We start from the raw sequence: 25,581 nt of genomic DNA, 5'->3' as shown, positions 1-25,581 counted from the left end.
ACAATTCTACATTTGTGAATGAAACATTTAGCTAGACATACAATTGTATTAGTACAGAGCTCATCACCCTTGCTTTGCAATATCAATCCAAATGTTGTAATATCAAAGCTGGAACCCAAACACAGCAGATGTAAACACCCTCAGAAATTAAACTATAACATAACTGGGGAAGAATCATATTCTCACAGAATAAACTGTGCTATTTACACAGGGAAGAATGACGATTTCGTCATATTAAAGTAGGCTACACCACATTTTAAAAGTAAATTAGCATAAAAAAAATAAATAAAATAATGTACCATGGTATTCATAGTTTTAATATGACCTCTTCTATGTTAGACGGTTCAGAAACTTTCTGTCTGATAAAACATTACCATACTTTTACAGAGGTAAAAATCACTATAATAACGGTGTTTGCATTTCCCATTGTAAATTGCACTACGGACAAACAGCCCTTGTTTGAAATGGCTTGACATGAATATTGAGTTGGAAAAGCTTATAATATGTAAAGAAATGTACGAATAAATTGAAGAGACAAACATTAATTTACAGTTGATTAGACACTGTGTTCAGGATTGAGTTTAACCGCTAGTAAAGCTCAAATGTTGAATAACATGTTAAAGGTGAAAGTTTAGTGCATCAATGTTGACAGTTGAATGTACGGAGACACTATGATTCACAAAAGGTAAAAAAAAGAAAGGAACAGACTAGATGAAACAATTAGGCCTACACAAAATATTACATGGGGTTAATGCTAGAGACAAACTGACATTGATTTTACTGATGTACTGATATTTACATCTAGATCAACAGTGGTATGATATTGATTTAACTGATAAATGACGCCATCTGGTGGATTTTTATTTTTGATTTATTTTTAAACAGCTGCTAAAACAGCTTTATAGTAGTGTGAGCTCCACACATACTAACATGTTTCATTAACAGCATCTCAACTCTTGATCAATGTGTTGGTCATTATGGAAAATTAGCAGTATTCTTTCATTTTCACACGACTAGAGCTTTCCACTTCCATCAGCACTTTAATGGGACTGAGCTCTCATGTTAATCTGTCGTTTTACAGAACAAACCCAACAATAGCAACAAACGAATATATTTTTGGTTAATTTTTTAATTATATTATTCAGTGAAGTGAAGCAAATGTTTTGCATTAAGCTTAAAGCAGCAATACAAAAAATACAGATCTGAACATTCTCTAATAAAATCGTTAAAAATATAAAAAAAGAAAAATACCAATCAAATTAAAAAAAAATAATGATCGTGCAGTTCAGCAGTGCTGGTTTCAGTAGTTATTTCCAGATCTAAGAATTATTTCTAAGAAAAACTATTCTTGATACCTTTATTACCTTACCTTTTATTAGTTTTTATCATTTAAGAGAGTGAAAGAGTGAAAATTCACATAAATTAAAATTCAATCAAAAACCTTCTGATTTCCAGTGTTGGCAGTGTTACAGTGTGTTGTCTTTGTCGGCATGTAGTGTGACACCTGATCCATAATGCCATGTGAAATGATCACTATATGAAAACTCCTTCATCAGGGAAAACAGAGATAAAAAGAAAGAATTACAAAAGCATTGATAATAATAATAATAATAATAATAATAATAATAATAATAAACTGAGTAATTCCAAGAGGGTCCTCGCACCATCAGTGCTTAGGCCTAATAAATACAATAGAACAAATATACAAATGAAATAAGCAGTGCTTTATATTTTTCAGGTACAGAAATTGAATAATCAAATGTAAAATAACACTGAATAGTGTTCATTGTGTAAATTAAATTTATCACAATTTATCTTTGTTAAAGCTACAAATTCCTTTTCTCTCTTTTTTATTGTTTGATTAACATTGACAAACAGCTGCAGGTAAAGTATATTAGGCTGCTGTCACTTTAAGACTACACACATCCAATATAATGATACGCATCCATTTTCTTTCTCAGTTGTTTACAACACATAACCGACTTGTGTTTATGAGGATACTCGCGGAGACGGGCATTTTGACTTCATTTTTGCGTGCACGTGTCTGTTCAAGCTCAATAAGAAGAGAAAGAGAACTGAATGTGGTGTTCACTTGCTGTCAGTTTTCTTGCGCTTCATGTTTACATAGACATTAAGACATAAAAACACATGCAAATGATAAACTTTAGTCTATGATGATTAACTTTGCAATTAATCCGCAAATCACATGCGCTTGGAACTGGGGGGCAGCGGACCCGTATGGATCACGGATCAACTCTGATCTCTATACTTCACATCGCACATCCTGCAATCTCGGATGCACACATAGCGATACTGATGCTAAAACGATATATCGTGCAGCCCTACATCTCACAGCAGAAGAGCCAAAGGCCCCAAAAATCAGAGATATACATATTGTAGGGCTTGACTCAAGGATTCTGGAGGGGGAAAAATCCTGCTATCCTGGAAATCATAGAGACCATTCTGCTAATGTTGGGGCCTTTATGATTTAAGGTCTAACACAATACAAGACGAAGGCAACAGCTAACATGACATTAAAAAGTTACCATAGTATAAAAACCTGTAATATTGAGTTAATACATATTAAAACACTAACCTGTAAAAGGTTATCCAGTTTCTTTGGGAATTTAAATCTCGGTGGTTTCACAACCAGAAGATGCACATTGTTGTGGCGTCATTGACTCTTACTGAGTGACTCTCACGCTGACCGTTCCAAGATGGTGGACGCGCCGACATTGTCACGGGTCAGGGTGTGTCACCGGCCCCTCTCTGTTGTTTGGTTTGTCCTGCCATTTCTGCAGCTCGTGATGTGGGCAATTAGCACAATCACGATGATCTTCCTCACCTGTTGCTCGTTCCCCCTACCCTTTATATTCCCAGCTGTGTCTACTAGTGTTGTCAGTGGATTGTTACATGTCGCGTGTGCGTTCCTTGTCTGTTTGTGTTCTCTGTTTTGCTTACCTGTGATGTTCAGGAAGCCTAGACGTGGGGGTCGGTGCAGGACTGTTGCCTGCTGGACCCAGTACTCGTCTATTGCTGGACATTCCTGGGATCTCTCTGCCTGTCGGTGGTCTCCTCTTCTCTACACGTCCGTATGTGTGCGGGCTGTGCTCACAGGAACCACCAATCAGAGAGGCTTAACATTTGTTCACTGTGTCACTGAACTTTATATTGTTCACGAAGTTTACTAATAAACTTTTCACTTCTCATCTGCATTTGAGTCCTCCTCATCTCTATACACCAGGCCTACCCGACAGACATGTCCGGTCGAATAGGGGATCTATACAGTTCCAACACCTTTAGTGCTTGGACGTCTAATGACATATCATGTGTTTTGGTGAACTGTTCAACAGCAAACTCTCAAGAGAAGGACAAAGTTGAACCACAAGATCAAGATCAGAGAAAGTGTGGACAAAAAAAAAATCTCACCTTAATTTCCAGCTCTGAACCGCCATCAATCAGGAACAAAACAGGGTGAGGGCAAGTCTGAATGGATGGTAATCCTACAAATAAACAAACCGTTTTTTTTATTTTTTATAAATCTTATCTTTAGGCTAATACTCGATAAACAAAAAAGCATACAATTATCAAATGTGTGGTTAGTGCGGTGTTCTGGTGGATTTCAGTACCTTTTTAGTCGGCTACATGTGATTGCTAGGTGGTCAAAAAAGCCCACATCTCTGTGATCTTCTCAGTCTCTGTGATCTTCTGGTTTGATATGTTTCGGTCCCTCCTTCAATGTGCATCTGAGAGACTTTTCACCTGATTCATTCACCAGCAGGGGGAAATCATGAATCTTAACAGCATTTAACAGCACACGTCTCCTCAACAACACACATATGAAGAATCCATCATTCATGTCTGGAGCACAGGACTGAAACTGTGCAGGACAGTTTACACACAGATACTTCTGCATTCAATTCAACTCAGAAAGTCACGATTTCCAACTTCTACTAAGAAAAGTGTCATCACGCCACTTGAAGTCAGACAGACACAACTCATGCTGAAGTCCATAACTTCAACGCTGCCGAGATTGTGACTTCATGCAAATATGGCAGACACCAGGGAGTTCATGTACACATAAACATTTGGTTTTAATCAGATAAAGTCAATAAGTTGATGATACTGCACTGCTCTGATGAAGGAGGGAGAGGTATGGAGTGAAAACAGTCTCAAAACCTTCCACAAATGCATGCGAGAGATCCACATGCGTGAGCAGCAATCCACAAATGCACGCGAGAGATCCACATGCGCGCGCAGCAATCCACAAATGCACGCGAGAGATCCACATGCGCGCGCAGCAATCCACAAATGCACGTGAGAGATCCACACACGCAAAGCAATCCACAAATGCACGCGATAGATCCACACACGCAAAGCAATCCACAAATGCACGCGAGAGATTATCTCTCTCTCACACACACACATAGCGATCCACAAATGCACGCGAGAGATCCACACACGCAAAGCAATCCACAAATGCACGCGAGAATTTATCTCTCTCTCTCTCACACACACACTCACACACACACACACACACAGCGATACACGAATGCACGCGAGAGATCCACACACACACACACACACAGCGATCCACACACACGGCAATCGTGCATTATTGTCCTTACTCGCATTGCTTTGCTCACAACACAATTCACAACTTTGCTTTATCTGTACTTGTAATTTCAGAGTCTTTTGCATTGGTGTTCTGCCTTAAGAATGCCCCTGAATATGCGCTTTTGTATCTGTGGAATCTTTTGAGACTGTCGTTCCGCGGCCCTGATTCACAAATGCACACAAGCCTATCTGTCTCACGCCCGTTTCACACATACTCCGTTTGCAGTGCGTATGCGGTGCGTATTTTTTTCCGTACCCATGTTAACAGGTTAGAGCTTTCACACTGCACGCGGTTGCAGTCCGTCGATCCGTTCCAGTTGCGGTGCGTATACAGCAGTGCAGAGATCGTTTCCGCACCGAGTCTATTTTTGCTGTGCTGCACACGCTGAATTAAAGTGACAGCGCATGTTTCGTGGTCAAAATGAACACAGATTGACCTGAAAATGTAGAAATTTCACCATAAATGCGATTAATGAAATAAAATGTAGTAAATCTCACCATAAATGTATTTAATTAAATAGGCCTACTACGTTTTTGGTAAAGCAAGGAAAGCTAATATTTACCTCAAAAAGGCGACATAATGAACATTCGTGGAGGTGGAAAAACAAGTTGTGACATGCAAGATTTATTGTATTAAAATTTAAATGAAAAAGAAAAGGCATGAGAATCGGCTGTTCTTATCAATTTTAAGTTTTAATTTAAAATGTTTGCGATTTATGCATGGTTAAATATTTGACCACTTGCTTGAGCAACTTAAGTAGAAGTAATGCATTGAATAATAGGCTGCCGTTGCAATTGTGTTTAAAAACGTGCATACGTCTATTAAAGAGTATGTGTAGCCTACAAAGAGAATCGCAATGCTGAGACGTTAAGATCGCGGGTAAATCAAGGGAAAATACAATTTACTTCAACAAGGCATAATGAACAACACTCGTCTCATTCGTGGAGGTGGAAAAACAAGTTATTTGTGACATGCAAGGTTTATTGTATAAAGATTTAAATTATGCAAAAGAAAAGGTATGAGTCTGCTGTTTTTGTCAATTTTAAGTTTTAATTTAAAATGTAGGCTATTCGATTTTAATATTTGTATGGTAAAATATTTTACCACTTGCTTGAGCAACTATAATTAAATAGAAGTAATGCATTCAATAATATGTTGTTTAAATTGTGTTTAAACGTGAATATGTCTATTAAAGAGTGTATAGGTGTACAAAGAGAATTGCAATGCTGACAAAAAAAAAAACTTTTTTTAAATAAAAGTTGCTGATAACTTCTGGATTTGAAATACAAATAGCGAGTATGTATTTGTGTCATAGCCTATACAGCAGCGGATCAGTTACGCACGGCAAACGCAGCATATGTGAAAGCACTATTGCATGTGCTGCTCCTGCACTGCATACGCACTGCAACCCGCACCGCACACGCACTGCACACGGAGTATGTGTGAAACGGGCGTCAGACTGTGATCTGTCCCCATTACCTGCAAAGATGCTATATGGTGTCTTCCTCCAGAGGGCGCTAACCGGCCTTCGAGCTGAATCTCCCAAAGGGCTGGATTCATTTCGTTTTCTGACTTAGCGAGACAACTGAAGTTTTTTTTATTTGTATTTTTTTTTATTAACAAAGCAAATACAAACAAATCAGGTACAATGTAAAAGTCTTACTACAACCTGTGCACGTCTTAGAAAACAAAATACATAAAAGAACAGGGAGCATATTATAAATGGCAAAAATGGCATTTACATATTCAAAAAAAAAAATGAATCAAAAGGCAATTATTCAATAAGATTGTTTATAAAAGAACCCAGTTTCACTGCATTCTTGTTATTAATCAATAATAAAGAGTTATAAAAAAGTTTCAACTCATTCCTCCACTGCGTAATGTTAGGATTTATCTTGAAAAATCGACATTTATGTATGAAATGTTTACTTAACAAAATGACATTATTAATACCAAAATCATTGTGATCATTGCGAAAAATACCAAATTTTATATCATTAATTGTTAGATTCATCATCTGAATTCCTTTGGAGATGAACAATTGTTGAAGGTCCTGCCAAAACCTTTGTACAACTTCACACAAACAAAAAAGGTGATCCAAATCTTCGGGTTCATCTTCACAAAAGCTACAGTTTCCTACATCCATTTTAAATCTCTGTTTTAAGAAATCATTAGTTGGATAAATCCTGTTTATAATTTTAAACTGCATTTCTTTTGTTTTTGGTGGGACTGGGAATTTTAAGTATTTACATCTAATCTTTTTTATTATCTCCTTTCCAAAGTCTTTGAGAATATAATCTCTTTTGAGAGAGCTTGTTTGGCAGTTAAGTAAACTGTTTCTTATAAATTTGTTGTTACATTTGTAATTCTGAAAATTAATATCATTAATGTAAAGTTGTCTTAAGGTAGGAGTGACTTTTGAATACATTATATCCTGCTTAATCATAGCTACAAGTGATACTGGGAGAGCTTTCACGATCTGTTTAAACTTCTTTTGGGTACAACTAATTTGGAATTTGTCACAGAATTCAACATGTTGTAAAACATTTCCTTCCCCATTCATGAAGTGGGAAATAGCCCAGACACCTTTAGAGAACCATTCTGAAATAAAAAGAGATTTTCTATTTACCAATATATACCTATTATTCCAAATTGGTGTATTGTGTGGTGTGAAGTTATGCTTGAATATTAGTTTCCAATACAGAAGGACCTGTTGGTGGAAATCTGAAAGTTTTATAGGAAGCTTCTTAAAATCAAAATCACATTTTAGAAGAAAATTAATGCCGCCTACTTTCTCAAAAATCCAATTGGGAATATAAGACCACAATGAATTTTGATTTTGAATATAGTTTTTTAACCATCTAATTTTCAACATACCATTCATACAATCAAAATCTATTGCATTCCCACCTCCATCCTCGTAAGTTCTAATTAAATCCTGCTTGGCTATTTAGGCTAATGACATTTATTCCGCCATATGAAATCAAAATTTATTTTGTTGATAGTTTTAACTATTTGGGGTGTTATTGGAAGGGAGTAAGCTGGACATATTAATCTAGATAAACTGTCCATTTTAGTTAACAATATTCTACCAAAAATGGAAAGATATCTTTGTAGCCATCTATTTAGAAATTATTTGCAGTTGTCAACATTATCTTTTATGTTTCGTTTTTCAGAGATCGTTTTGTCTTTAGTCACCACAATACCCAAGTATTTGACTTCTTTTTTTACCTTTATGTTATATAATGATTGCCTAAATTGGTCTTTTAATGGCAATAATTCACATTTATTTAAATTTAACTGAAGTCCGGAGGCTTTTGAGAAAATATTGATAGCTTGTAATGCTATGGGAATTTGGAACTCATTTTTAAGGAACAAAGTTGTATCGTCAGCCATCTGACTTATAATTATTTGTTTGCCCATCAAATTCAGACCTTCTATCACACTGTTCTAATAAATTAATTAAAATAGACAGAATTTCAGCCACCATTATAAACAACAGGGGAGAGCTTCCACATCCTTGCCTTATTCCTCTACCAATATTAAATCTTTTACAAGTCCCGTGTCCCAAAGACACACAACTATTTATATCAGAATAGAGCATATGTATAATATCTTTGAATTTGTCACCAAAACCAAAATAATGAAGTGTTTTTAAAATAAACTCATGCTCAACAGAGTCAAAGGCCTTATAAAAATCAAGGAAGAGTATAAAACCATCATCATCAATTAAATCACTATAGTCTAATAAATCCATAACAAGTCTGATGTTATTATGAATGACTCTTCCTTTTATAAAGCCTGACTGTGTCTCACTTATTATGTCTGCTATCCCTTTTTTAAGTCTAGATGCAATGGATCCTGAAAATACTTTATAATCTGTATTTAATAGCGTAATCGTCTTAAATTGTCTAATTGCCGTTTGTCTTTCCCCGGCTTTGGAATCAGAGTAATTACACCCTGTTTAGTCATCAATTCTTTCTTAACTATACATTCTTTTAGCGCTTCAAATAATATAATTCTCAAATCATCCCAAAAATATTTATAAAAATTAACTGTGAGGCCATCTGATCCCGGGGATTTATTTGAAGCCATATTCTTAAAGGGGGGGTGAAATGCTATTTCATGCATACTGAGTTTTTTACACTGGTAAAGAGTTGGATTCCCATGCTAAACATGGACAAAGTTTCAAAAACTAAGTTGTACGTTTGAAGGAGTATTTTTGTTCCAAAAATACTCCTTCCGGTTTGTCACAAGTTTCGGAAAGTTTTTTTCGAGTATGGCTCTGTCTTACGTAAGATAGGGCGGAATTTCCTTATATGGGTCCTAAGGGCACTTCTCCGGTAAGATCGCAGCCGCGCGCGCACTCGTAGACCAGAGCAAGAGAGTGAAAGCAGTTCGCCATCAAAGCGCCCTGCTCGGCTTTTGGGAAGTCAATGTCACCAAAGAAGTGTGTTTTTGGTTGCCAGGGCAAGACAACCCTGCACAGATTCCCAAAGAACCCGGCGTTAAGGCACCAGTGGATGGAGTTTGTTTTTTCAGAGCATAAACGGAGTTGTGTAAGACTGTTGTTCCCTGCATTTCGACGATGATTGTTTTCAAAGCCCAGATCGACGGATTTGCAGATCGTCTAATGCTTAAGGATCGAGCAGTCACAATAATAAAGGTTCGCGGTCGTGCGTTGGAACCGGACGGTGAGTAAAACTGTTTGTTGAACAAATGTCTCTGTGTGTTGTCACTAGCTTGGCGCGTTAGCACAGCTAAGCTTCGCCCACAGGTAGGGTGACCACCCGTCCCGCGTAGCGCGTGCGCGCACAGCGTTTGAAGCCCAATTCACGCGTCACGCAAATTGAGACCGTGTCACGCATAATCTATGCTTGCTCAAAAAAAAGTTGGTCGCTCTATATACTCGAGCCCCAAGCAGACAAACGAACATTACTTGACATTTCAGCACGCTATTGTTGCCACACAAACCCCTCAGTTGAACTGCTGACTAGGTTGTTGTCAACTTTTTCGTTGTTGTCATGACAGCGCACGCACGCGCATACCAGACACACTTGGAAGGAAGGAACTTTTAGATGCGCGCTTTCCAATTCGAAAAATTCGAGAAAGAGACTGTCTGAGAGGCAACGCCATCATCAATTAAAAAGAGAAGGTGTGAGTACAAGAAACAAGAATGGGGAAATGAATATTTGTGGCTGAAAGGTGTTGAGGGGGATACCGAGAGGGCTTTTTGTGACCTTTGCAAAACGTCCTTCTCAATCGGACATGGAGGGAGGGGAATACGAGGTCAATCGTATTTTTTTTAAATACTTTTTTTTTAACTGTTCCTGTGGTGTTGAGCAACTACAATTCCTGTTAATCCTATAAATTTATATTATAATTTATTAATTTATTTAAAGTAAATAAATTGTAATGAAAAATAAATAAAATTAAATAGTAAATCTTAAGTGGAAGTACATCTGTCAATTCATTGAATGTTCAAAATATTATGAGTCTTTATTTAGAAAAAAAATACACATTGGTTGGCCTATTCATGAGCATACATCAAAAATTACACGTTTAGGAGAATAGGGCATTATTAATACTATGCAAGGTGGTATGTGCTAGAAATGGGTAAACCACTATCAGTGAGTCTGCCAGTGGGGCACCGCCGTGCCAGACAGTGTCCCACATTGTCCCTCAGAAACATACCCCTTGTCCCCCCTTGGGCTTATTAGCAGGTGGTCACCCTACCCACAGGGCCCGCCTCCAGCCGCTCGGTTTTTTCCGGAAAGACTCGGTACAGCCTATCTTTCTGTTAAAAATTTAATAAAACAAAAGACTTTTTGGAGATATGAAGGATGCAATATTACTCTATAGGTACTCAAGATTAACAGGAGATTGAGTGAAAATGAGCATTTCACCCCCCCTTTAAGAACTGCGTCTAATTCATCAATTCTAAGTTCAGAGTCACAGATCTTTTTAAAAGATAAATCAATCTGGGGGATTAGTGGACAAAGATTTTGAAAGAGATTATTACAGTCTACTTCCGAGAACTGAGAAGAATATAATTTAGAATAAAACATGTAGATTTCATTTTCTATGATTTTAGAATCTTTCCTTATCACCATTTACTAAGAGACTAGAGATGCAATTTTTTTGTTGTCTGCTTTTTTCTAGATTGAAAAAATAAGAGGAATTATTTTCACCTGATTCAATCCACCTTGCTCGCGATCTCACGAAGGCTCCCTGTGCTTTGTCAAGATAATGTTGATCTAACTTGTTCTGCAATTCGACTAGTCTGCTTTTTTCTTCCGAGGTTAAATTGGTGTTGCTACAACATGTCTGTATTTCTTGTAATAATTTGCTTTCCAACTCTTTATTTTTTTTGGCTAGTACTTTACTAAACTGAATACTGACTTCTCTAATTCTGAATTTGATGAATTCCCATTTGTTACTATAACCAATAATTGCGTCATCATTTTGGATTTCAGTAATTAATTCTCGGATTTTACTGCAATATTCTTCATTTTGTAATAATTTGGCATTAAATTTCCAAAAGCCTTTCCTATATGTTGATTTATTTGTAGGTTCTAATACTAGTTTTATGAAACAGTGATCTGATAAAGGTGCATTTGACATAGTTGTCTTTGTAACATGACTCATTATATTGTCAGTACCCAACCAATAATCAATCCTAGATTTACAACTACCATTTGGTCTAAACCATGAAAAACCTGTTATTCCTGGGTATATTTTTCTCCAAATGTCACTAAAATTATTATTAGCCATAAAGTTATTAATTAGGATATTATATTGGGGTTTTCCAACTCTAGCTGGCCACCTATCAAGCCACTCATTTGGAGTCATGTTCCAATCCCCTCCACATAAAATATAATCTGTAGGATATCGGCCTTTAAGCTCAGAAATCACCTTTGTTATATCATCTAGCATTGACTTATTTTGTTTATCATTATTATACCCATACGTTAAACAGTATTATAAAAGAACCTTCAATTTTCACCACAGCTGTCAACCAATGTCCTTCTGTATCAGTCCGATGTGTGATAACATCTCCAGGAAAGTTATTGAAACAAATCGCTACTCCTCCGGATCTTGAAGAGCCATGGCTGAACAGGATTTTTCCGCCCCATTGATTCGACCAGAACGATGCATCAGCTTCGGAGGAATGAGTTTCTTGCAAAAAAAAACAATGAGATTTTTGCCCTTTACAAAATGAAAACAATGCCTTTCGTTTAACGAGTTCTTTCAAGCCCCTAACATTTAATGAACCAAACGAAATTTTAACATTAAACATGAACTATCAAGAAAGAAAAAATATATAATAAAAAAAATAAAAAATAAAAAAAATAAAAAATAATTTAAGATACTTTTGACTGTGCTACTAAATAAATGAAAATGCTCCATGTTAGAGCTCTCAAACCGCTCATGAAATCTCCACCTTTAAAGTCTTATCCTGAAGAAGTCTGTAATCTGTTGTCCTCAACACGACGTCCATCGAAGTAGGCTACACGCACGACCCCCGAAAAAGAGTCCACTTTTCAGCCCAGAAGAGTTATATCAACCTGAAGAAGTCTTTAGCCCGTTGTCCTCAAGACGACGTCCATCAATGTGCGCATAGGGCCCCCGGAAAAAAGCTCGCTTCCCCGCTTTTCTTGCTTGGTCAACCAACGGCCACAAACGCTGTCGTGCCTCCAAATCCTCTTTGGGTAACATCTCCGCAAAGCTGATACCTTCCATTCTGCATATTGGCGAGTCTTTGGTTTTCAGCCAAACTTCATCCTTCACATGTCTCAATGCAAACAGGATAATGACTTGCCTAGTGCGGTTATCCTCTCCTTTGCCAAGTCTATGAACAACATCCACCGCGCGCTCCATGTCTGCCGCATATTCTGGGGCAATTTTCTTCAGTATGGGAATAACGGTCGCTCTGAGGTTTTCATCTTTCTTCTCCTTTAGCCCCCTCACTCGGAGACACGGCCTCATGCTATATCGTTTCTGTTCCATCACTTGTTTCTTCAATTCTTTGTTTTCCTCCAGTAAATGACTATTAGCCCTCTCCAATTCCAACACTTTCTTCTTAATCTCATTTAACTCTTCCGAGTTGAACTGCACGGTCTTGGTTAAACTAGCAATCATGGCGGTGTTCTGTCGGTTTTGTTATTTGATGTCTCCTAACTGCGACTCAATTCCAGTAACACTTTTTCCCAGCTCCAATATTCCTTCCAAAATATCATTATTTGAAGCTTGAGGATGACCGCTCTCAATGTTTGGCTTAGCTTTCTTTTCTTTTAAAGTCTTACTTGTAGTTGGCGGCGTCGAGTCTGGTCCGCGTTCCCGCTTTGACTGCAAAGTTACATCCATTGCACAATACTTATGCTCATCTTCCTATGGCTTTTCTGATATTATAGGATTTGAAGAGGTCGGCGGCTGTAGAATTGCTGGTTTAAGTATCTGCTGAATATTCATCGTTTCAATTCGGGTGGAGTAAATTAGTTTAAATCATGAAAATCTGCGGTCTTGAAGAGAGCTCTCAAAAACGCGACTGTCTACTCCGCCGCCATCTTGGTACCCCCCAGCGAGACAACTGAAGTCTAAACATTTTTCACTAAATATCATATACATACATGCAAAGGTAGAGTAAAACCAAACCCCTTTTTTATTCTTCAACGTGAAATCAGAATAGGCTATATAACCTATTAAGAAAACCATTCAGATAACAGGAAAGCTTTAAAGCATTTATGTAACTGTTGGCAAACTACAAGGCTGTACGTTTTCTTTTGTCTATATAATTGTAGTTCTGAATGTACTTTGTGTAATGTAATAACCCCTCCCCTCACACACATATATTAAATGGAAATTAATATATTTTCAGCAATTACCTGTATGTTTTGCTTTCCTTATTTTTAAAGAAAGGATGAATGCTTCCACATAATTTAACCAACAAAGTAAAATATTTCTTTCAAAAGAATCCACAAGTATTACCCTCAAGTAAACAATTCTCATGCAAACCATTACATGCAAAAGTTGGAAAGTGAGATTTGCGTCAGTTGCTCCTTTTGTGGTGAAACAGATGAACCAGTTGTTCATCTTTTTTTGATCTGTTCATTTACTATAAAGCTTTAGCAAAAAAAAAAAAAAAAAAAAAAAGGTTTATTAAGAGTTAGATAATAAAAGTGGGGGGAAAGTATATTATTTCAACCAACTAAATAATGAGACTAAATGAGAAAAAAAACAAAAAAAAACAGCTGCTACGTTACTACGGCATTCAAGTGCATGAAAGCGGTTAGCACTCTGCCTTTATAAAGCGACAATGAACGGCAATTACACTGAATCTTCTTCAGACCGTTGGAACAAGCCCAACATAGAAGTTGCTCGCCATAGAAAACTCTTAAGCGGAACGAATCACAAGCTGCTATTGTGAACGCCAGATTTTTTTAAAGGTGGGGCGCGACTAAAAACGTTTGAGAACCACTGGCCTAAATGATAATTTAAGGGTATAATAAATGAGTCAAAGTTGTTCATCATAAACATTACAGATATTACATCTTTAAAGACCGGATCAAAGGATAGAAGATAATTTCTGAGACTTTTGTCCTTGTTTTGATGATACAGAGTAACCACATACATTAATCTGCATGGTGATGGGCATTTTCAAAACACTGCTTCATGAAGCTTCCAAACATTTACGAATCTTTTGTTTCAAATCAGTGGTTCAGAGCCATAGACAGTATAAAAATATGGGCATTGTGTCTGTGACATCACCCGTAGGTTTCTCAAGAGCATTTTTGAAGCCCAAAGTGGGCGGAGCCAGCCGTCGCCATCTTGGTATCGCGTCACTCACGGATAAATGAAAATAGGCAAAAAGCAAAAAGGCGTGATTAGCTGAGGTGACGTGATGGCTAACAGACAGCAGACAAACGGCTATTAGTGACAGCAGTGGCAATCCATACCTTATTTAAGGGTATAGGGGACGATTTCAGACACAGCTGGTCGGCATTACTGGCAACGCCTAAAAAACGTCACACCCATAGGCACTTGATCTTTTACTCTTTGTAATGATTAAGATCGAGTTTTGCTTGGTGCAATGCCGAAAAGTTGCTGTGTGGCCTTCTGCATATCTAATATCTTAATAAACCTGACCTGAAGTTTTATACTGCCAAATAAACAGACGGAGCCATTCGTCGATTCAAAAAGCCTGTGCAATACGTCCATTACAATTAAACATGTACACTACATGATGCTGATATTATTGTAGAGATGAAAACATAAGGGATTTCATCACTTGCAATGGCAAAATTTTGTTTAACAAAGACGCCAATAAGATACTTTTATCATTAACATTAATTTTATCATTTATCATTAACAGCCAATTTATCATTAACAGTTTTTCACGTTGAGCGACTCACATAGCGACTGAATGCATGAAGTTACTGATGAACAAAACATTCAAAAGTCTTTATTTCATTATTGGAAGTGCTGGGCTCATGTTTGTGGCTCACGTTCACAACCTGATATATATGGACCCCATTGACTTCCATTGTATTTTTATTTATTTTTTCTACTGTGGAAGTCAATGGGGTCCATCAACTGCCTGGTTACCAACATTCTTCAAAACATCCTCATTTGTGTTCAGCAGAAGAAAGAAATGCATACAGGTTTGATACAACTTTTCATTTTGAAGTGAACTAATTGTTACTGGGTATCCTGTTGTACTGGTTAGGCAGCAGCTCCACCTTGTGGAAAACTTGGGTATGTTAACATGTAACAGGAAGTCAGCAGTTTTGTGCTATGTGTGCATGTGAGTTCTGCAAGATATAAATACACGGATCTTAACCCACTGTATGTGTAGCGTTCTTATTCACCAACTTGCAACATGGTGTCAGATAGATTAGGACCCAAAAGTGAGCTTATGTAGCCCATCGCTAACGCGACGCGTTTTGTTTGTTTACTGGAAAGTTAAGTTCGCGGCAAACCAGTTCACATTAGACATAACATTGTGACTGTAATATGGCGTCGTCCATTCCGCCACCGGAGCCGATGAAGATGTCTGGTGACCTGAGCAGCAATTGGGCAAGTTTTCGAGCAGAGTTTGACGATTACTTGCTGGCGACCGGACTATGTGAGAAAGATGCGGACGTGCAAGCGGCAACACTGAGACGGCTAATGGGCAGTGAGTGCCGACACTTATACAAGCACAACCTGGGTCTCACACAAGACCAGCAGAAAGATGTAAAAGCCATATTGGAAGCACTTGAAGACTACTTTACACCCACTAAAAATGTCATCTTTGAGAGGTACGTCTTTGGAAATCTTAGACAAGAGGAGGGTGAGACTATTGATGCATTTGTTACGAGACTGAGAGAAAAAGCGGCAACATGTGAATATGGAACTTTAAGAGACCAGCTTATAAGAGACAGGCTTGTTCTTGGAATAACTGATGAGGGCGCGAGACGCCGCCTGCTTAGAGAAAAAGACCTCACATTGGCAATGGCGGTTGAGATTTGCCGCGCTGCAGAGATTATGGACAGTAAGTTGAAAACTATGGCGCTGGACACCTCTAGGCCTGGGGAAAGCCTTAATGTGGCAGAGGGACAGCGACGGCGGCCTACCAGCAGGCCATTTGAGCAGACCATCAAACCTGCACAGAGCATGAGAGGGACAGGCGAGTGCAGGTACTGTGGAACTCAACACAGACGTGGGCGGGACCAGTGCCCCGCTTTTGGGAAAACATGCCGCTCGTGCGGCACCCCCAATCACTTCGCTAAAGTGTGCATGAAAAGAGGCCAAAACACACGCCAGTTGCACACTATGGACGCCCCCTCTGAAGAGGACCAAGATGATGATGGTGGCAATCTGGGCCAGATCTACACAGCAATGAGCATAGGAGCAGTGAACACACAGGGTAAGAAGTGGTTTGTCAACCTCCCACTGCAGAATGGGCCCCAGAGATGCCAGCTAGACTCTGGAGCAACCTGCAACGTGATGAGCATTAAGGACAAAATGAGACTATCACCCACGACGGCTCTTCAGCCTAGTCTCACCAGACTGAAACTTTACAACAGTGCTTGGATGAACTCAATGGGCCTGTTCAGTACTCAGTGCGTCATTAGAGGCAAGAGACACAAACTTGACTTTGAAATCGTGAAATCCGACCAGAGGCCACTGCTTTCGGGTTCCACATGCGAGGATCTCGGTCTGATACGCTTCACTATTCCAGAGGAGCTGAATAGTGTAGAGCACATCAAGTTGAGCATGCTGACTAAAGAGAGGTTAATCAGCACGTACCATGATGTCTTCAACGGCCCCATTGACTCTCTGCCTGGCGACCTTCACTTTGAGCTGGACAGCACTGTGGCCCCTGTGCAGTGCGCTCCCAGAAACGTACCAGTGGCCCTCAAAGCAGCCGTTAAAGCGCAGTTGGACCAGTATGAAAGGGATGGGCACTTAGTCACAGTCACACAACCCACTGACTGGATAAGTAATCTGGTCATAGTGAAGAAGCCAGAGAAACTTATGCTCTGCATTGACCCCAGACCCCTGAACCGAGCTCTCAAGCGGTCCCATTACCTTATGCCCACCTTAGATGATGTGCTGTACAAACTGCCAAAAGCACGTATCTTCACGCTGGTGGACGCGCGGGACGCGTTTCTACAGTGCCGCCTGGATGAGGAGAGCAGCCTGATGACTACATTTTGGACGCCGTGGGGCAGGAAACGCTGGCTGAAACTCCCTTTCGGCGTGTCGGTTGCACCAGAGCTGTATCAGAGGAAGCAGCACGAGCTCCTGGTGGGCTTGAAAGGAATTGAGCCTATAGCTGACGACATCTTAATTGTGGGCTGTGGCGACACAGAGGAGGAAGCCATTCGAGACCATGATGCAAACCTCACCGCACTGATGGACAGATGCAGAGAAGTGAAATTGAGGCTGAGTCTGAAGAAACTGCAATTTCGAGTTAAGGAAGTCCGCTTTCACGGCCACGTCCTCTCGGCCGAGGGCCTCAAAGCTGACCCTGACAAGGTCAGAGCAGTTCTGGACATGCCCAACCCCACAGACACTAAAGGCGTGCAGCGTTTTGTGGGGTTTTTGAACTACCTGTCCAAGTTCATGCCGCGCTTATCAGAGGTCTGCGAACCACTGAGGAGGCTGTTGGATAAAGATGTACAGTGGCACTGGCTGCCAAAACACGACACGGCCATGAAGGAGATCAAGACGCTGATTACAGCTGTACCTGTTTTGAGGTATTATGACATTAACAGGCCGGTCACCATACAGAGCGACTCCAGCCAGACAGGCCTGGGCTGCTGCTTGCTGCAGGAAGGGCAGCCAGTTGCATTTGCATCCCGTGCATTGTCCCAAACAGAGCAAAATTATGCTCAAATAGAAAAAGAATGCCTGAGCATTGTGTTTGCCTGTCAGCGATTTCACTACTACCTGTATGGGAGAGGTGATGTTACAGCAGAGACAGATCACCACCCGTTGGTGTCCATTTTCATTAAGCCCCTCCTCAGTGCACCAAAGCGTCTCCAGAGCATGCTCCTTACGCTTCAGAACTACTGCCTCAAAGTGGTGTACAAGCCAGGCCCGGAAATGTACATCAGTGACACGCTCAGCAGAGCTGCTACCCCACCACAGAGCACAGACACACAGTACAGGCGGGAAATGGTCTGCAGCCTGCAGCAGGAACAGTACGACACCGCAGCAATTCAGCAGACAGACTATCTGAACGTCACCAGCCAACGCCTCACACAAATCCGACAACACACAGAGAAGGATGAGTGCCTTCAGATGCTCAAGACTGTCGTGCTTGAAGGATGGCCAGACTGCAGAGAGGAGACGCCCATAGTGATTAGAGGGTACTGGGCCATCAGAGACGAAATTAGTGTGCAAGACGGCATACTCTTCAGAAGCCAGCGTGTTATCATTCCTAAAACTTTGCGACCGGAAATGCTGAGACGGATCCGCTACAGCCACATAGGGTTGCTACAGGCAAGCTCGTGACACTCTATTCTGGCCCAACATGCAGGGGGAAATCAAAGACTTTGTGCAGCAATGCTCTGTGTGCAATGAGTACGCACATGAACAACAGAAGGAGACCATGATGTCACACCCACTACCCACACGTCCCTGGCAGATAGTGAGCATGGACCTGTTCAACCATGCAGGAAAGGATTTCCTGCTCGTGGTGGACCATTACTCTGACTTCTGGGAGGTCGATCTGCTTCCTGACCTCTCAGCTGAAACTACGGTCCTGAAGTGCAAGGCTCAATTTGCACGCCATGGCATACCAGACCGGGTCATTTCTGACTGTGGATGTCAGTTTGCATGTGGAGCTTTCAGTACATTTGCAAAAGAGTGGTCCTTTGAGCATGTTACCTCATCGCCAAGACACCCAAAAGCCAATGGCAAAGCAGAGTCGGCAGTAAAGATTGTAAAAAACCTGTGCAGAAGAGCCGCGTTTGCTGGCGAGGACCCATGGAAAGCTATTCTCCATTGGAGAAACACACCCACCGAAGGACTGCACTGCAGTCCTGCACAGCGACTGATGTCACGGAGACTGAGGACGCACCTCCCTGTGGCGGACCAGCTCCTGATGCCCCGGGTCATCAATGAGATACCGGACAAACTGTGTGTGAAACGCCAGATGGCGAAACTGAGCTATGACAGATCAGCCAAAGATTTACCTGAGCTGAACATTGGCCAGCCCATCAGGATGAAACCACTCCCTGGGGACAGGACTGGCCGGTGGAGAAAAGGGGTGTGCCTGCAGCAGGCGGGCCCCAGGTCCTATGTTGTTAATGTGGAGGGGACAACATACCGTCGCAACAGGGTCGATCTTAGACCTGCGGAGAGAGTCCCCTCGTTGTCATCAGGGCATCTAGAACATTCCCCTGAGCATCCCGGGGACGCACATGCCACAGAGGAGGGCTCTGCGAGCGAGGTCAGCAGTGAAGAGACAGGCACCAGTCATGGGGGGGTAACCCATTCATCACAACCCAGTTGCACGCCACACCGAGCGGAGCAGGGCCAGGCATACTCCCGGAGTGGCTGGCTAATTAAGCCTCGGGATAGATTGAACCTGTAAGTGGGGCAAACTGAACAAGGAAAGCGAACACTGGAAAACAAGAACACTGCTAATAGCTGTCATATCGGTATTTGTGTTCCAACAGCTGTGTTAGGTAACTTAGGTTTTGTTCTGTTCATGGTAATAGCCTGTTAATAAGTTGGGGTGTTCTTTGCAGAGTTAACAGGTAGAGTTTAATGAAGTTCAGGTTTGTGGGCAATGCCATTTAATGTTTGGATATCTTACTACAGGAAGGGAGATGTTACAGGGTATCCTGTTGTACTGGTTAGGCAGCAGCTCCACCTTGTGGAAAACTTGGGTATGTTAACATGTAACAGGAAGTCAGCAGTTTTGTGCTATGTGTGCATGTGAGTTCTGCAAGATATAAATACACGGATCTTAACCCACTGTATGTGTAGCGTCCTTATTCACCAACTTGCAACACTAATCCTCCTTTCTATGCATGACGTCAACAAGCTAACTATGACCACATTGATTGGCTAATGGGGGAGAGGTCTCTGTCAGTGATAGAAATATTGTTGAATGAGGTATCATGTTGCCATGTTCAAATTAAGATTTTAAACTAAAAATGTAACAATATTCAAATAAAGGTTTTATAATGTAGGCTAAGTGCCTCTTACATGTCTGCATCTCAAGAGATTGGAGAATTCAAGTGACAAATTATGTTTAATAAATAAGTTCAGGAGGAGCACGTTCAAACAGTCTACAGTATCTAATCAGGGGTGCATTTTTTCTTCTCTGTGAATTTCCACAAAAAAAAAAAAAACATTAACGTGCAACAAGTAGGTTACGCGCTTAAGTCACTAAAATCAATTTCTCATCATTAAAGTCATTTTGGCTTCATACTTTTGGCATAAAGTTAAATATGTGTCATACTTGACCAGAAGATGTTCAAATAAATTAGACAAGGAAGTTGTAGGTTGTGTTTGAATAATTACGTATCTGAGCTGAGGTAAATTAAACGCAATTCTTGCGTATCCTTGCTAGATGAAGAATGAGACAATGTGTTAATTGTTAAAAGGAGTTCAAGTAAATCCTACAAGTTATTTTTTCAGTGTATATTGTTTGAGTAAGATTTACAAACAAAGAGTGAGTTAAATGTATTGAGTATTGCAAAGTAAACTTGAAATGAGTAAGTATAAATTACTCCACAAACTCTAACTGGCCAAGTTCAATTTACTTAGCCTATGCTCTTTGTTAATTTTACCTAACTTAGTTAAATGTCCATACATGTCACATTTGCTTAAAAAATTGTGCAAAAACGTGCAAAAAAAAAAAAAGTAAATTTTACATCGCACCCTGGTACACTGGCACGCAAACAACTCAAGACACACACATACATTTGAACATGTGACCTCTCTATCATTAATATGCCATAAATGGTAACTTTGTTCTTTGCACAGGATACCGGTTGTTACTTCCTGATATTATGTGTATAAATATTACCCCTCTTCACTCAATAGATATGAGAATATAACTGTATTGCACAGGCTCTGGATCTTCACAAAATCTGCTAAAGGCAACAATTTGAAAACCAAGGTGAGTTTTTGGAACAGAAACCTTCTGAATAAATGTTCTACCTGAAGTATTTTTGAGCTTTGTCTTTTAAATGCATTGAGAATCGCAGTGTGCAGCGTATGAGTGCATGCAGACATTTAACTTTTCCTGCTTATTCATTTCAGGTTCATCATGGCAATGCTGAAAAGTTGTCTGCTTCTTTTCATGATATTCTCCATGGGGAATACAGAAGGTAACCAAGACATTTATTTTGTAAAAACCTAAACATTTTGGAAATATGAAATATTCTATTGACTAATAATTCTATGGTTATTAAGGAGTTTACAGAGTATAAAGTACACATATTTTCAGCAAATTATCACACAAACATAAAATAAGCTACATAAATAAAAAATAAAAACAAATTCTTTGCAGTGACTATTACAAGAGATGTTAATGGACTGGATGGACTGGATGGACTGGATGTTGATTTAGCCAGAAAATGCCCCGCTACATGGGTAAAATTTGGACTCCGATGCTACAAGTACTTTTCTCATCCGGCTAAATGGATCACAGCAGAGGTAATGTGTACAACAAGATGATTTGGTCAAACTTAATACACTGTAAAAAGTGAAAAGTTGGATCAACTTAAAAAAATTAATAATAATTTTTCTCAACTTAAATTATCACGTTTTTCATTATAAAACATGATAATTTAAGTTGAGAAAACTTAATTTCTTTAGGTGTTACCAATTGAAGTAATTTTTTAAGTTGATCCAACTATTCACTTTTTACAGTGTATTAGGTGTCTTTAACTACATCTTAAAAGACAGATGTAAAGACATGTATGTACACAATAAGTGCATTCAAATTATTCATTTAAACTGATACAAATTATTCTCTGGTGAAGTAAATACTACAGAAAAAAACAAATGTAATTTCTACATGGAAAAACTAGTTCAGGCAAGAATAAAAAACAAACAAATTAAAGTCTATATAAGTACTTAATTCAAGCTTGTGGAAATTAAACCGTTGATATCGATGATATAAAATTAAGTAAAACCTTAATTTAAGTATAAGTAATAGTAATAAGTAATAAGTAACTTTTATAATACTGGTGTTACCATCATGCACTGGGGCATGAATAATTAATAAGGTTTATTTTTCACTGTTTTCCAGATGCATTTACTCTGTTTTATCATCACTTTTGTTGTTAGGTTTACAACTTGCCGTTTTGTGAAATCTGGATAAATTTTCCAAACAAAATAACACAGTCATACTCAAAAACGATCTATCGAATGTTACCGCCATTGTGTACCAAGTATTGAGGTCTCAGTGTTCATGTATTTTGTTAATTTTATTTACTTAGATAAAGTATGGAATTTATACAATATTTATTGTATTATTTTAGATATTTCTAAGTAAAGCATACACACCAATGTGTGGTTTAATTCAGTGTTATTTTGTTGAGTAAAAAGTTCATTTTGTTAAATTTACTTAAGTTAGTTAAGTAGATGTTACTTTATTCTATATGTGAAATTAAATAAATTAAATATTATTAAGTAATATTTACTTAATTACTTCAATTAAATGTCAAATGAATGTGAAGTTCAATAGTAAGTAGATTTTACTTGATAACAGGCAAGTTGTACAGAGCAGTAGCAGTAAAATTTACATAATTTTACTTGTTAGTGCAAATTGTTACGAGGATTTTATCAATAGATCAATTAGAGCAGACTTTGTTTGCAAATGTCTAAAATGTTGTCACTTTTGCTTTATGCTACAAAACATTTGATTTTGTATATTGACAAAAATTCTGTCTCTTTAGAGAAACTGTCAAAGTCATGAAGCGAACCTCGCATCTGTGAGTAAAAAAGAGGAAAATGATTTCCTGCTGAGTCTGGTGCCTTCTTCCACACCTACTTGGATTGGTGCTCATGATGCTGTAGTAAGTTCAGATGTGTGTCCTACACTCTAAAAGAATACTGGGTTAAAAACAACCCAAGGGCTGGGTATATAAAGGACAGAACTCATGCTGGGTTCATTTTACAGCTAATTGGGTTGTTTATTTAACCCAGCATAATGGTTTGATTAAGCCATCAGAGTTGATTCTTTTTTATTATTATTTCTTTCCTTCATACATGAATGAATGTCTACGGATTACCTTAAATCCTATAAACGTTTTTAAAACACTCGATACATGCTTGCATGATAATTTCCTTCATTTTCAATCATATTTTACAGTACAGTATATTTTATATAATTTTTTATACATATTGACAACATTTAAGCTTGTTTAAGAAATATTAGAAGTAAAAATTAAACATTTATAAGTAATTCAAGTGCAATCGACAAGTCTCTGTTTTCCCGTTTCCACCGTAAACGGCGCTGGATCTCGAACAGGTGTTGTGCATGGGGTCAAAACTTGTGTCATGTTCAGCAGGAGAACTTTAGACTGCCGCCCTGCGTTTCACTCGTAGCTGAAATATGCTTTGACTGAATACATAACGTCCATAAACAATCAGTGCACAGTTCTGAGAACATATTTTAATATCATACGCATTTATGTTCTGTATATTTTTGAATAAAATTTTATGCAAGGCATCGGACGTTTCCATCAGCCAAAAAGACTGACGCAAATCATGCGACACTAGTGTAAAAGGTGACTCACATCGCGCCTCTGTATGTTGCTTTGCATAAAATGTAAACAATATACAGCACAATAACGAATTTAAAGATAAAATTAAATGTACACAAACCTGTATTTTACTGAAGACATAGGCCTACACCATTTTGACGGTGCTGCGCTCTCTCCTGAAGAGACCTATGGCAAAAGCCTGCGATAAATAACACACTCCCTGGTTTGTTACGTCTGACCCAAGCTCTGGGTAGCACAAGAAAATTACCAACATACTGAAAAAATAACCCAACATTATTTGTAAAGAGAGTGTAAAGAGACCTATTTGTTTGTCTAAAAAATAAAAGTTCAGCTTTAAAGGCAAAGTTTCTAATGAAGATGGTTTTACTTCAAATCTGAACTTAATTGGCTTCTTCCTGAAGTCTGACAACTGTAGTGCACTCTTTGTATTCACTCTCTCTCTTCACTCTTTAGGATGGACATTGGATGTGGAGTGACGGAACTGTGTTTCTGTATACCCACTGGTGCGCTGGAGAACCTAACAAAAATCCACATGGTTATCAGAACTGTTTGGAGATCAACCATTCCTGTAAGAATGCAGTCTGTTTTTTAATACTTTCAATTATAATTTACAATCCTACAATTTAACATCATACAGTAACATGAAATCACTTAATTTGGATATTACAAAGTGCCTTAAATTAAATATTCCATTTCATGTTGATTCTAACACCACTATAATGATCAGAATAACTGATTTCATTATTTCACCTTACAGCTAAACGTTGCTGGAACGATACGCGCTGTACAGTCTCAAGGCCCTATATTTGTGTTAAGGACCAGCAAGACCGTCAAGCTGCTCCACAGTTACTTTGATTGAACTACATTTTTCCGACATTATATTGTCAAAAATGTTATTCTGAAATCAACTATCTTCTAAACTTTAATCTCTTTTCAGTATCTTCTCTGAAACATTCCTCAAATTAATAAAAGCATTGAAAAAGCAAACTGTGCATTGTGGATGATAATGTATGTCAAAATATAAGTATATTGTGTTACAAGGTTTGAGGAAATAGTTATTAAAATAGCATTAAATTATCATCTTCAGGGGCGGGGTTTATGCTGTAACAGCACACGTTTCATCATTGGCAAAGAAGACATCTGCATGTTTGTTTCCTGGATTATAAGCAAATATAGAGCTCATCCAGGGCACTTTTTGTTTTCTGTCTTATAAAATATTGCATTATTTTGGTGTGACACCTCTGCAAACAAATCAGAGATTAAGTGAACTGTTTGAACGAATAAAACTGAATCACAAACCATTTCAGACCATTTTCTAAACCTGTTTAGTTAGATCAATAGTGATTCGCTCACTATTCTGGCATTGCTAGTTCTGATTCTAAACAGCTGATAGAAAACACAAAGGAATATTCTCGGGTTGAAAGTAATCTACAATATCAGAAAATGATTTATCAGCAATATTTTACTGGGGCACAGTGTATTTCAAAAAGGGTCCAGTGATGCCCACAGATCTATATGGTGTAAGACTGAAAATACTGGTTGAGGCCTGGTCTGAGACAAAAGGTCCCTGCTGGCTAATTAACATTCGACCTCCCCCATACAACCTCACTTCCTCTCAGAAACAACTAAGAACTCACACAAGAACATGGTTTAATGTGAATGTTTATCATTGACTGTTATGTTTTTGGTGTCATTTGAAATGTCTCAAAGTGAGTGGTA

At 38.8% G+C, this 25,581-nt stretch overlaps 1 protein-coding gene across 1 annotated transcript in view; it reads left to right on the top strand.

Annotated features, from left to right (window-relative positions):
* The window catches only part of LOC307169890 (galactose-specific lectin nattectin-like), a 47,836-nt gene extending 22,674 nt beyond the window's left edge, over positions 1 to 25,162 (top strand). Inside the window, exons 1-4 of the transcript XR_013823225.1 lie at positions 21,639 to 21,784; positions 23,032 to 23,151; positions 24,316 to 24,430; positions 24,620 to 25,162. The gene's annotated coding sequence lies outside the window, so the exon portion shown is untranslated. Of the gene's footprint in view, positions 21,785 to 23,031; positions 23,152 to 24,315; positions 24,431 to 24,619 lie in introns of the transcript that reaches the window.
* Positions 25,163 to 25,581: the final 419 nt, after the last annotated feature.

This window comes from Squalius cephalus (assembly GCF_949319135.1).
Source record: "Squalius cephalus genome assembly, chromosome: 13".
Lineage (NCBI taxonomy): Eukaryota > Metazoa > Chordata > Actinopteri > Cypriniformes > Leuciscidae > Squalius > Squalius cephalus.
The sequence above is the reverse complement of the archived record's forward strand: the minus strand, read 5'-3'. Positions and strand labels throughout refer to the sequence as shown.